This window comes from Phaenicophaeus curvirostris, chromosome 5 (assembly GCF_032191515.1).
Source record: "Phaenicophaeus curvirostris isolate KB17595 chromosome 5, BPBGC_Pcur_1.0, whole genome shotgun sequence".
In the NCBI taxonomy this organism is placed as follows: Eukaryota; Metazoa; Chordata; class Aves; order Cuculiformes; family Cuculidae; genus Phaenicophaeus; species Phaenicophaeus curvirostris.
The window spans coordinates 41,500,126-41,513,540 of record NC_091396.1 but is presented as its reverse complement, the minus strand read 5'-3'; the positions used below and the strand labels follow the sequence as shown (position 1 = coordinate 41,513,540).

At 37.0% G+C, this 13,415-nt stretch overlaps 1 protein-coding gene across 4 annotated transcripts in view; it reads right to left on the bottom strand.

Moving 5' to 3' along the window:
- Nucleotides 1-13,415, bottom strand: part of NPAS3 (neuronal PAS domain protein 3) — a 617,745-nt gene that overhangs the window by 47,846 nt on the left and 556,484 nt on the right. The window lies entirely within an intron of this gene.

Sequence of the window (13,415 nt, the reverse complement as noted above, 5' to 3'; positions counted from 1 at the left end):
CTATTTAGTCTATTTTCTTTCCAAGTTTCTCTGTTATAGACATCTCATATTTTACACCATTTTGAAGCACAGAAAGTTTTAACCTGAGCATGATGCATTTTGAAAAATATACAGAAAAGACAGATGCCATGTTGTCCTCCACAAAACTCAATTTCATAATATGCATGTGATTGCTAATAGTCAGGCACTAAAAAACAATTTTCTTTCATGCAGAAGAGCTGATAAATTGTCAACATAAACTTCGTCTGTGGCTTCTCCAGTGATCTAAATCTCTTCTGTGAGCTTTGTACCATCAAGGTCTGCATCTTACAACCATATAAAAATTTATGAATGTGTATGACTATAAAATGACTGAAAAAAATCCATAATACATTTGTGTACTGTGAATCAGCACCTTGCTTCCTCAGGAAACACTGTGTCCAGTGTCCCACTTCTAATCCTGGGCATACGACTGTGGGAGAGCCAGACTGGGTTCAGTGATGCCCTATAAGCTAGTTAAAACAGGGCTCTGCATTTAGGTATCTCTTAAACTCGGTGCTAGGTCTAGTGTTGGACTTTGCTAACCAACACAGTCTTTGTAAAAATACAACTTGAGGAATCACAAGAACTGAAACAGTTCATTCATGAGTGTGAATCTCCAGAGGTTCAGCAAGGCCAAGTGCAAGGTCCTGCACCCGGGTTGGGGCAATCTGCAGTTTCGATACAGGATGGGGGAAGATGTGATTGAGAGCAGCCCTGCAGAGAAGGACTTGGGGTGCTGAATGATGAGAAAGTTGACATGAGCCAGCAATGCATTCCACAATGAGGGTGGTGAGGCACTGGAACAGGTTGCTGAGGGAAGTTGTCAATGCCCTGTTCTTGTAAGTGTTCAAGTCCAGGCTGGATGGGGCATTGAGCAGTGTGGTCTAGGGGGAGGTGTCCCTGCCCATGGCAGTGGGGGTGGAACTAGATGATCTTTAAGGTCCCTTCCAACTGAAAATATTCTACGATTCTATGATTCTATGATTTGTTAGGGAGAAACAAATGAAAAGGCTAATATGTTAATGATTTTCAAGAAAAGAAATGTTTATCTAATATTTAAGAGAAAAAATATGCCTGGACCTTGCAAAATATGTAAAAAGTGAAAGAGTTCATTGAATTCATATAAAATAATACTAAGCATTCAGTTCATGCATGTACAAATTCCTGAGAACACCCAAACTATTTGTACACTATTTACACTGAAAGTGCAGAGTTCATTTCAGATTTAAACATTTCACTGTAACTGTAAATTACTAATTTAGATTTTTTTAAAGGCTTATAACTATTAAATACTTGCAAGCCTGTAAGGATTCAGGTTTTATTTTTGAGAATAACTGAGAAGCAGTAACTCAACAGCAGTTGAGTTGTGACTGCTGTTATAAAAATATTCACCTGGAACAAAATAATGTGATAATCCTGCCACATATTTAACTGCAAGAGTTTCTGAAGTTTCATTGTGAGAAGACTATGAAACATTTTGATCAGGCTCTTCTTGTTACACAGAGGAGACACTACTTGCAAGTATGTGACCAATTCTGTAACGTGAAGCCATGGGAAAATCCCATATTTCATGAACTTTCTTTTAATTAGAACAATACTGTCAATTTTAAAGGCAATGAACTGCACTCTATTGCTTTAATTGTTTGCAGTCTATATTGCTCTTCATATGTCTGCTAAATTAAAAAAAAAACAAAACAGCAGCAGACCAAGAATAGATCTCAAATTTAGGAAGTGTTGCCAAAGCTAGGCAGATACACCCTTTTACAAATATATTTGGATAGAGTTACTGATGTGCTGCATTGTTTGGTTTAGGATGGAAAAACATACAGAGATTGGAATTATAACTGAATACGTTTGTACAAAGGAAAGGGAAATGGGTGTGTGAATGCAAGCTTCTAATGTGCTATCACAAACAAAAGTAGAAAACATATTCTTTACAACTGGTGAAACAGACCTTGTCTGTGTCCTTTTAATGGCAAACAATTCACACACCAATGTGCACCAGAAGTTCAGAGAGAATAAAATACCTATCCATTCAAAAGTGAAGTAAAACTTGTATCCAACTTCAGAGTAATCTCCTCAGAGTTCAGACCTCTCTTCACAATCTGTATGGAGTCCCAGTAAAGGCTTCAACATGAAGTTTGTAAGAAAATTACCAGTTTCATGTCTCTGGGGTCTTTTACAATAATTTTAAATAATAAAGAAAATTAAGAAAATTGTGCTCTCCCAAGTTTATTCTCAAATACTGATTAACTTCTTTTAAGCAGCACAAAATTCTTGGTTCTGAGGGACAGCCAAAAAATTGTTAGAGGAGTAACAATTAAAATTTCTTATTTCATACTAGTTATAGATGCATTAAGGTATATAAGCTCCAGGGTAAGTATAAGCCCTGCTCAGCTTTCTTTAAAAGCACTGGGAGTAATAAAGACTTCCATTTTATCTTCAGTGAAATAATACTGCTGAAATATCACCTCATTTTTGATGTCAGCAGTGATTTCTTTTTACCTCCATGATGTCAAATGGGAATTATTATTATTAGAACGATGGCTTCCTAATGATGCCGTAAAAAGGAGAACTGAAACTTTTCCCATGAAACATCTATATTCCACCTTCTCCACAGAGTAAAGCAGACAGGCTCAACCAAACACCATTCTTCAGCTAGTACTAGTGCATTAAATAGACAATTCAAGAGGCATGCTTAAACATTTAGAAACAGAAGCATAATGGCTTATTTTGTTCTATAGGGGTGTACAGGCACAGAGAAAATGGACATTTATACTATAGGATCTCTTTCTGGGAAACAAGGCCTGAAACACTAATGATCGATTTTCTGTTCTAGAAGGTAAAACCAACAAGTCAGTGTCCAGATCACCGTCCAGAAGTCATTGTGTCAGCTTAAGTCAAAAATTACAGGGAACGAAAGCCTCATGTGATGGTTCTTGTTCGATGCATGGCTTCATGTATGGCATGCTGGTGAGGGACAAATCAATTAAATGCTCTATGCCTTTGCTCTCCCTTTCTGTCAAATGAGCAGGTATAGAGAAACCCTGCTTGATATGACAGCAAACTATATTAAAAATTTAACTTTTGAGTAAATGATGGGCCATACACCTTATACAACCACCTATTCATGTAGAAAGTCAGTGAAGAGCAGCTGCAAAATGGTACTATCTCCATGAGCAAATGGGGCATTTAATTTGCTAATACTTTCACTTAGGTCTAAATATAAAGAACTACAGTGCATAATGTTTCCTTACCATTTTTACTTGTGCTTATTACATGTATTGCTTCACACTAGTTGGTAAAGCCTGGGGGTCTTTAGGGTGCAGTAAACTATGGTGGATATGAAAAAATGTTAATCACATTAGAAAAAAAGCCTCTTTATAAAGTTTGTTTGTTTTGAAATTAGAAAGACAAAGTCTGTGAGGAGCCAAGCTGGTTGTCAGCCTAGGAGGTGGACGCTGCCAGCCCTGCTCCTCTCGCCCAAGAAGGTGGCAGGAGAAGCAGCCTCAGGGAGTATCCCTGGGCTAAATCCAAGGGGCAGAAATATGTGCTTTTCTGCTGATACATTGTTTCTTTTTCTTTCTGAGGAAAGGGATCTGTGAGCAGCTCTTCAATAGCCAGTGGAAGCCCATTTGAGAACAGGAGTTCATCTTTTTCTAGGTTTTCTGTGAAGGTTAATGATAAACTTCAGACTATCTGATCTGAGTACTTTATTATTTGGGATCTCATTTTGCCTCTTCAGGGCAACCATAAAAACAAAGGAAGTACCAGTCTAAGAAAATGAAGCGTAATGTGCTGAAACGCAGAGATGATTTGACAATATTAATGCGCTAGGAAGAAAGGCTGAGGATGAAGTACAGCTTGTAATCACAATTGTCTCTGACACAGTCAGCCATTGTTATCTTTGGCAAGTTACTTGATCTCTTGGTATGTCAGCACTTTCCAGCCTCAGAGGAGTGTTGCAAAAGCACATTCATTAATATAAATGACATAATGAGCAACAGGAAAAAGCCAATAAAACATAAAGCTTTGCCCAGATAAGAACCTGCACAAAAAGTAAAAAAAAACAAAAACATTTAAAACCACATGGGAATTATGGGTTAAAAAATAAATGAGAAGTAGAGATGCTTTTCCAAGTTCATGATGAGGCAAAATCATAAGCACTGTTTATCTCATTGTTGCACAATGCAAATAAATTAATGCAGTTGTTATATCACTAAGAAGACAAGAAGAGTAGACAGCAGGAAAAAAGGGAACTTTTATAAAACATCCAACTTTAACAGGATGGCCAGATCCTTATGAATTGTGGGCAGCTAAAGATTCATCATGTACTGAATACAAGAATTAACAATGAAGGAAAAATTACAGGGAAGCAATTCCTAATGCCAATATTAAAATAGCATTTAAAATATTTCCAGATGTTTGCAAAAGAGATTTTCTCTACCATTTTTTAAATTTCAAAGAACATGTGATTTTAAAAATTTATTAATGAGACCTAACCTGTGTAGCTGGTATATAAAAAGTGCTGTCCAACCTTAGCTATTCAAGGGAACGTGTGGATTTGATAGTAGACTTTCCTTTGTGGAATGAATGTGGAGACAGGCAATAACACACAGCTCTACCAGCTTGAGTGCAACAATTACACTTTTTCTTAGTGTACATTCTTACACATGAATGATACATTCAGGAGGAACTTCTGCTTGCTCGCTAACACAGACTGTGGCAGGTCATGATGTAATGAAAGTAAAGTCTGAGTGTAGGTTGTACATTTGTGGAACAACTTTATTCCTCAAGGATATTTTTGTTTAGAATTTTCATGCAATTCTTCAAGAAAATATTTACTTGCAGAGACAATGGTAAAAAAATACTGTCTTACAAAACTGTGGTCTGCTCCCTCTAGTTAAAAAATCCATGAAAGCTAAATACACATATGTGTTCACATAAGATGTCAGGATTATACCCTTGTAACTACCAGTTCAAGACTTATATTTCCTATTCAACAGCCATTATCTCCTTTTACCAGATCAAGACAACGTGCAACAATGAGAAACACAATGATAAACAATTCTTTTTAAACGCAAAATTCACTGAAATGCAAGTTTAAGAACCTTCCATTCAATTTCATCTTAGTTCTGAATTTAATTGACTCAATAAAGCTCTACCAGTGGAATGATGACACTGCCTCTGCAAGTATCTGCTGAAGAGCTTAAAGATGTACTTAGCTACATTATCTTAATATTAGTTAAATTTTTTCAATATATGAGCTTCCTGTCTTTCCTAAGCATACTTTGGATAAAACCTTTGTACTGTTGGAAGTGGTAGAGATAATTTAAAAAGGTATTCGTGTCTGCATTTACATATCTAATACAATGTTTACACTAAGACAAGGAGGGCCAACATAACCAGTGGTAGCAGTCACAAAACAGCAAGTGAAGCAGAGATATTTGCAACAGCATCAGTCTGCCCTAGAGGAAATTCTTGCTGGTGACTCTTTACAGAGCAATTTGTTTTTCCTTTGCTCCTACATAAGGTATATTCTCAATCATTAATAATAAGCAGTGGAGGACAGCATTGGCGGATAACTTAAGAAAACTCTGTGGACTGAAGACCTCTCTTTTTCTGCAGCCATTCCCACCTGGGAACCTGATACCTTTCTCCCAGCATGTAACAGGAGGTATTTTGTGGTTCCCACTCTGGTGACATCTCATTGTTCTTATCCCACCCACTGAGTTCTGTTTATTAACAATACAATAGGTCTCACACTGCACCATTAGTTCTCCCATCTAGATAACTAGTGCTACTTATGAAAGTGCAATGAAACATTTTGTATCTCTATGAATCAAGAACTCTTTGTTCTTGAAAGAATACCAGATTTGGCTTGGAGCTGATCTCTGTCCATTTTGAATATTTTATTATGTATCAGAGTAAATCTTCATCTTAGAGTTTTCTTTCACTGTTTTATCTACTGACTTTTAATAAAGGTAACTTCAGAATTATGCTGCCTAAAGATCAGAATCAAAGGCACTTGCTGCTAATTTGGTGATAATATTATCTTTTTATATCACTTATTCTTTGATAACAATGTCAATGAAAATAAAAGATATCCCAGAAAGTAACCTCTGTTTGCTCAGTTTTATGTTTTCTTCCATTTCCATTTGTGATTTCCCATTTACAGGGTTTGGAACACGCTGCAAGGAAATCAAAACTCTGAAGCCATATGAATATTTAAGGCAATATTTGAGGAGAAATACATCCTGATACAGGGGTCAGGAATACTACAGCTGCAGTCATCATGAGGAATGATCAAAGCTGGAATCTTTTTTAAAAAGAAGACTTCTATTAAAATGGCCTTTTATATATTACTAACTGGCTATTTTCATTAGTGCTACTGCAATAATGAATGCCTAACATATATTCATGCCTCCAGATGGTAGAGCAGTGTTATAAATCCCATTTAAAAGATGTTCAGCCCTGGAAATGTTTTCTGGGAAGGTAGAGTTAGTAGCTGCTGAACACTTTATAAAATTGGGTTAATGTATTTAGATGCTGAGCGTGAACAAAGCTTTTCCAGACAGCTCTCCTAACAGAATCTCACAGCTCTATAGAAAGGCATAAAATGAACTGTGGTCTTCTTAATCCTGTTGCAGACCATCTTTTCTTGAACCGTATCTTTATATCTACAAGTAGATACTTCATAAGACTCAGATTGGCCCATTAGTATTTTGTTCTTTTATAAGTAATGCTGCATCTTTACTAGCTAAGAGACTTCCTTTTGACTAAAAGGTCATCGATTTACATGGGTGAATTCTCGATCAGTTCTTTCTCTCTGACAAATTACCTTTAAGTCTTCTCAGTGCTGAAAAGTCTGGGGAATGCATGCACTGACATTTAAAACACTCTTCACATAATGCTTCCTGATGTTGGTTTCTTATTCCTTCTTCACTCAATTAAGGAGGTGTGGCAATAGCCATGTGATGAAATACTGAATTCTGAAGTTTTCTTTCTTCCTACAGAGAAAGGTCAGGATACCTTTCTGGGACAGAGTAAAATGCTTGACAGAAAACACTTCAAGGGGTAAAAATATTATAGAAAGAGAAAAGAATTTAGGCCAAGCCATCAAATGTGATATGCGAATTCCCTAAGGTTGAAGATTGAATTAACTCTGACTTTAACATAGCCCACATTTGAGAACTGTATTAATCATTAGACTATTATGCAAAAACACCCAGCTGCCTTCTCTTTCTTCCTGGTTCCTATTACCATGAAACAGAAGGTGGGTTTCTGCTGTGTTCTTAACCATCCTACGATACATTGGGTCCTTAAAGTGATTTTGGATTCATCTTGTTTCTGAATTCCAGGTGATTTTTTCACTTAGATGGGAAACAATAATTTCAGTTTTGGATTAAATTGAAAGAATGGTATCACAAGGTAAGTGCAATGGCATTATCTTCTCTCTCTAACAGTGTTTCTGGCTCTCTTGCCCTCTTGGATTAAAAAATCAAAATTCTGTCCAAACCACACTTACTGCAAGCACCCAACTAAGACTTAAAAATCATGCGCAACTCTCAAATTGTTCCAAAAAAAAAAAAAGTAGTAATAAAAATTATTATTTTTAAATTGTGGATAAAGGCCGGAATAGTGTGAAAAAGGCCGATCATAGAACTGTGATGGACATAAAATTTCAACAATAAATTTAGATTTCTATCTTCAAAATTGGCATCCAAAAAATTCTAACTTTATGATTTTAAAGTGAAATGTGAGACTGCTGTCTTAGAAAATGTTCAGTTTTAAGCAAGTTGGTAGAAAGATACCATTGCACAAAATGAAAAGATGAATTAATTTAGGCTACAAAGTCTAATGTGTGAAAAAACATTTATGTAGTTTTAAACATGATTTAAAATATTTAGATAAACAGTAACCAATGTACGTGGCATAGCTAACCAAATTTGAATCCTCCATTACGGAAATGCAGACATTAGATGTACAACAAAACATCAAGATTTTTAAAATAATCTTGGTAAGCCAATTTTTTTAATATAGCAATTTACTTATTTTTTTTATGCAGTATGTCCACTTGTACTTCAGATTATGCTGTTAGATTTAATAGTTCTCCATGATTTAATAAATAATGAAGATTACTTTGCTCCTTTCATTGCAATTTGGCCTGTTTGTTTAAGTCTGCTAAATCTCCACACTTCTCTTGCATGTGAAGAACACCAGCGAGAAGAACAACTGTAAATAACCACTCTTGGCATTGCTAAGGGCTGTGGTTCTGTAAAGCAACAATGCAGGGCCTACCCTTGCATCCAAAGCTAACACTTCTGTGCCATATTAAATCACTTCAGAACTCCTGAAACAAAGTCCTTTTCATTAATCTCCAAAGATTATGTATGTGCTTTTCCATAGTCCCAAGGCACTTTTCAAAGACACCAAGGCCTCGCTTCCAGGCAGAATTATCCGAGTAACCTAGCAAATATGTCTTTTCTCAATAATACAGGCTCAAAAGTCTAATGTTCTATGTAAGACTGTGCTCAGTATATGATAGCTGCTATATTTTCTTCCAGTTACTGAACAGTCTGCAGTGGACTCATTGCCTTGTTACCTCAATGACTTCAATGTTTCAATGACATAGAGACTATTTCTTGTTGACAATGAATGGGCCAAAGGAAGCATGTAGGTAGCACAGCAGATAGAAAGTATCTCTCCAAGAAGCAAGTTACAGCCTGAAGGAGTTTTGAGATGCCCTGCTGATGGATCACCAAGAAGGTTGATTGCCAGTTTCTTGGGAGATGGAGAGGCAACAGACGCTGGTTATACCAAATTCAGACTGTCACAATAACAAGGGAACCTACTCGTGTCTGCTTATCCACCTCTGTCGTAGCTTATGATGAGAGGGCTACTCCATAAAACAGCAAAGGAATGTGTATGAATATACACTAACACATCTGATGAGCTCAGGAATTGGAAACTACTGGCAACTAATGTCTCTCATGATGTTTGGTGCTTTGACTACTTCTTTATTCCATTAATCATACTATATTCAAGAGACCAGTATCAGGCCCTAAAGGTTTGAACAAAAAAAATCCTAGCACAATCTGACATAAGAGTAAACATGACAAAACAACAGCAGGATACTAAAGTAGAAAATGTATCACTGGACTTGAACAAAGCAGTTTTCAATTAAAAAAAATTTTGACATGTGCCTGAGTTAGACAGCTGAAACATTGAAGGTGGGACTACTGTTATGTGGACAGAATTGTGACATTCAAATGGTGGAAACAAATGGAAAAGGAGATAAAATGGAGACAAGAAAAATCCAAATTAAATACAAAACTATGTTTTATTGGTGAAAAAAAATGAAAAAAGGATGCAATACATTTTCAGCAGAGGAAAAAAATGGTAAGTGCATCATGTATCTTAGACAACAGATGTAACGGCAATACATTCTGAGCTTTGTGGTGAACGGAACTATAATTTTCTCCTTTTATTTTGCAATGTGTTTTATCCGCTGACCAAATTTTATTTGACTTTTTTTTAAGACTTTAGATTTATTCACTGAAAACTGAACAGCTCTCTAGCATTGTATGCAAACTCTAAGACTAAGAATATGAAGAATGGGAAAATCCAGTTCAAGCAGGGTGCTGGGGAACAGTGAAATGGAAGGAGAGAGGGAGGATTAATCATGTAACCACTTCCCCATTTCAGACTTTTAAGGTAATGGAATTCATGGAAAAAAAGTCATTACCTCCATCTTTACGTATAATTCAGGACTAATTAAATCAGTCCAGGAAGGCAGTATAAACAGGGTTCATCTCATGTCAGAACAGTCTGGAACAGGGTCTCTTTGAAGTATACATATGCGTAAGCCGATTAGTGTGATTTTTGTTCCAACATTTCTTTTGACAGAAAATTAGTCCTGACTAGATCAACCTGAATGATTAATCAATCTCATTCTCTGACTGTTTTCAATTTTATGTGATTTTCCTGAGGCAGGGATCACTCATTCTGAAAATTGGCTAAGTATCTTGTGGACCACCTCAATCATTTGCTATTGAAAGAAAACATTCATCAGCAGTCCTCAAAGCAGGGAAAAAAATGGAGATGTGGTTCTCAGCTCAGTAAAAGTTTGTAATAAGACACAACCAGTTCACAAAGACAAAATGCTTGTCACTGTTGGAGGACTGAATCCACAGGGAGCCGAATACCTTTGACAGAGCTAAAGCCTAACTCATATAAGATACAGAGTTCCTAGCACACTGTTCCTGATGAATGTTTGTTTGCTCATTCAGGAGGATTACCCACCTACAATGAGTCAAGAGCTCAATGGAAGCTGTTAGACAGGAGCCTTTGCTTTTTGCAGAGGGAAAATTCAGTGCTCTGTTGTATTCTGAAGGTGTGAGACAGCAGCTCCTGAGTCAGCCTGCCCCATCAGGATTCCCACAGGAGCTCCACTGCACATCACCCCAGCAAGGATACTGTTTCCTGACTAAGTGCTGGAGGTCTTCCAGGGACCTCTGATGCAGAATGTAGCCATTTTTCCCCCATGAGTTTTGTCAGTATTATGTCACTGTTCTTCCCTTTGATAATTCCATACAGATGTACATCTACAAGGCTCATGGATCTTTCGTAATTTTAATAAAATATATACCTGGACAATTTCAAGAAGCCTTAAGTTTATTCTGGCACCAGACTTCTAGAAATCAATGAATAATTTGGTGATATTCCTAAAAGTGTGAGTGACATTCACTGTAGCAGTTGAGTTTTACTATGCTAGTCTAACACACCAAACGAGAATGATGTTTAAAGAAAGGAGTTCTTAACACTTGTTTAAAAATATATTCACATGATCCAACTCTTCTAAAATGAACAAACAAGTTTTCTGGGGCTCACTGAGGCTGTGGATAATTAACCATCCATAGAACACAGAGCACATATTATTATGATGCTTTTGAAAAACAGACAAAGTACAGTTCAGATAGTTGGACACAGCTGAATTCAGCCGAACACTGTCAGTTACAAAATCCTCAAAAACATCAAAAAGCAAAGGAACTGTGACACCTGCCTAGGACTTGCACACTTTGTGCCATTTTAATTACGCTGACTTGCTGATATCTCATGGAAAAATTTGGAAATCCCTCTACAGTTTTCATAGAATCATAGAATGGTTTAGGTTGGAAGGGACCTTCAAATGTCATCTAGTCCAACCCCTCTGCAGTGAGCAGGGGACATCTTCAACTTGATCAGGTTGTTTAGAGCCCCATCCAACCTGACCTTCAGTGTTTGCAGGGATGGAGCGTCTACCACCTCCCTGGGCAACCTGTTCCAGAGTTTGCAGAATATCATTTCTATTTATTCATTCTTTGTGTCTAGAAAAAGCTGGCTAAAAATTATATCTGATCTTTCAAAATTCTGCTCTACCTGTTATATCTCAGTTATTGTTTTTAGTGTTTCCATGTGTCATTATCAGGCCTAAGAGAAATGAAATTGTATTTATAGCATAGACATAACTGTGTCTTTCTTTTGAGTAAAGGGTCTGCTGTGAATTTCAAAAACTGTATTGTAATGACTAGAAAATCCACCTTGTGAAGCCAGTCCATTATAGATATGTATGTTCTGGTGCTGGACTAACATTAGATTGTCAGGAGTCCAAGAAGAGAGAAGAAAAAGACGCTCACATGTCTTCCTTTTGTTCTCACCAATATCTGGCAAAAATTGTCAGACTACAAAATCCACAGACAAGTTTTCTATTTATTTCCATTACCATTGCAGCAAAAATATGCAGCAAAGCAAGTTCTCTACCAATGTAACTTTGACCTAGTGTGGACAGACCTTGCCTAATAATGAAAATTAGTATAACTTCAATGACCTGCCTATTCATTCATTCATTCATTCATTCATTCATTCATTCATTCATTCATTTATTTGCCTTCCTCCTCCTGAGACTGTCAGTAGACTTCCTGGTCTTGATACCTTCTGTGACTTGCAAATCTGTCAGCATGAACAAGTACTGACTGCATTCTTTCAGGTGTTGACAATTAAGCAGTATACAGATCAAAAGGTATTGAAGAAACTACTTATTTGGATCTAAACTCCCATTAGCAACTACTTTAAACACCATAACCTAGAAATCATTCAACAGAAAGACTCCCAGTCTTGCAAAGATGAAATTTCTACCAGATTTTTACTGCTCAGGTAGTCTAACTTGATGCTATATTCACAGAGAACTTTTTTGGGGAAAAGTGAATCAGGGAATTTTACTTCAAAGCTCCTCTAAATCTTCCTCTGAAAACTGAAAAAACGGTTGTGAAAGTTTTTAAATGAACATTGACAAGTGACTTCTTTAAATGCACACTCATTCTCAAACTTAGTTTCTTGCACCACTCTTTTATCTTGTATAGTACTTAATGGATGCCATATTTCATCCCACAAGTTGACAATTTTAAAAATGTGCTATTCCTTCTAGTTTTAGTATACTGTAAAGCCACTGATAGCTACAGGCACTATGAGCGATATGTGACTGCAGAAAAATGAGATTACTGCTGATAAGGAACAAGAGACTTTCGTATCTTAAAAGCGTCTGAAATCCAGCAAATATGATCCCCGGCAGCAGATGCCCCTCAGACAGACAATGAAAGAAAAATGGTGGAAAACTACTCATTGTGGGTTGTTGTTTCCTTCAGCCAGAATGGCAGCAAAATTAAATAGCTCTAGCATACTGTGCGCAAGAACAAATCCTACGACTTTAAAAAAAACATAACCCAAAGATGACTGCCAGTCTAACTGAGCAGTAATTTTCCACTATGGGAAAAGTGATGTTAACTGTCACTTACCTTCTTTGGTAAAATCTACCTCTACTCTGGAAGTGTTGCTCTTTTGAAGGCCATCATATTCTTATTATCAATGTTTTTTGTAATAATTAACAATTTAATGGAGGTGTAGTAGAATCATAGAATCATAGAATCATAGAATAGTTAGGGTTGGAAAGGACCTTAAAGATCATCTAGTTCCAACCCCCCTGTCTTGGGCAGGGACATCCCAATAGATCAGGTTACCTAAGGCCCCATCCAACCTGGCCATAAACACCTCCAGGGATGGGGCAGCCACAACTTCCCTGGGCAACCTGTTTCAGTGTCTCACCACTCATGTCACTCTCATGGTGAAGAAATTCTTCCTAATGTCTAGTCTAAATCTACCCTTCTTCAGTTTATATCCATTCCCCCCATCCTGTCACTGCAAACTTTTTTGAATAGTGCCTCTCCAGCTGTCTTGTAGGCTCCTTTCAGGTACTAGAAGGTCGCTATAAGATCTCCTTGGAGCCTTCTTTCCTCCGGGCTGAACAACCCCAACTCTCTCAGCCTGTCCTCATAGCAAAGGTGCTCCAGCCCTCTGAT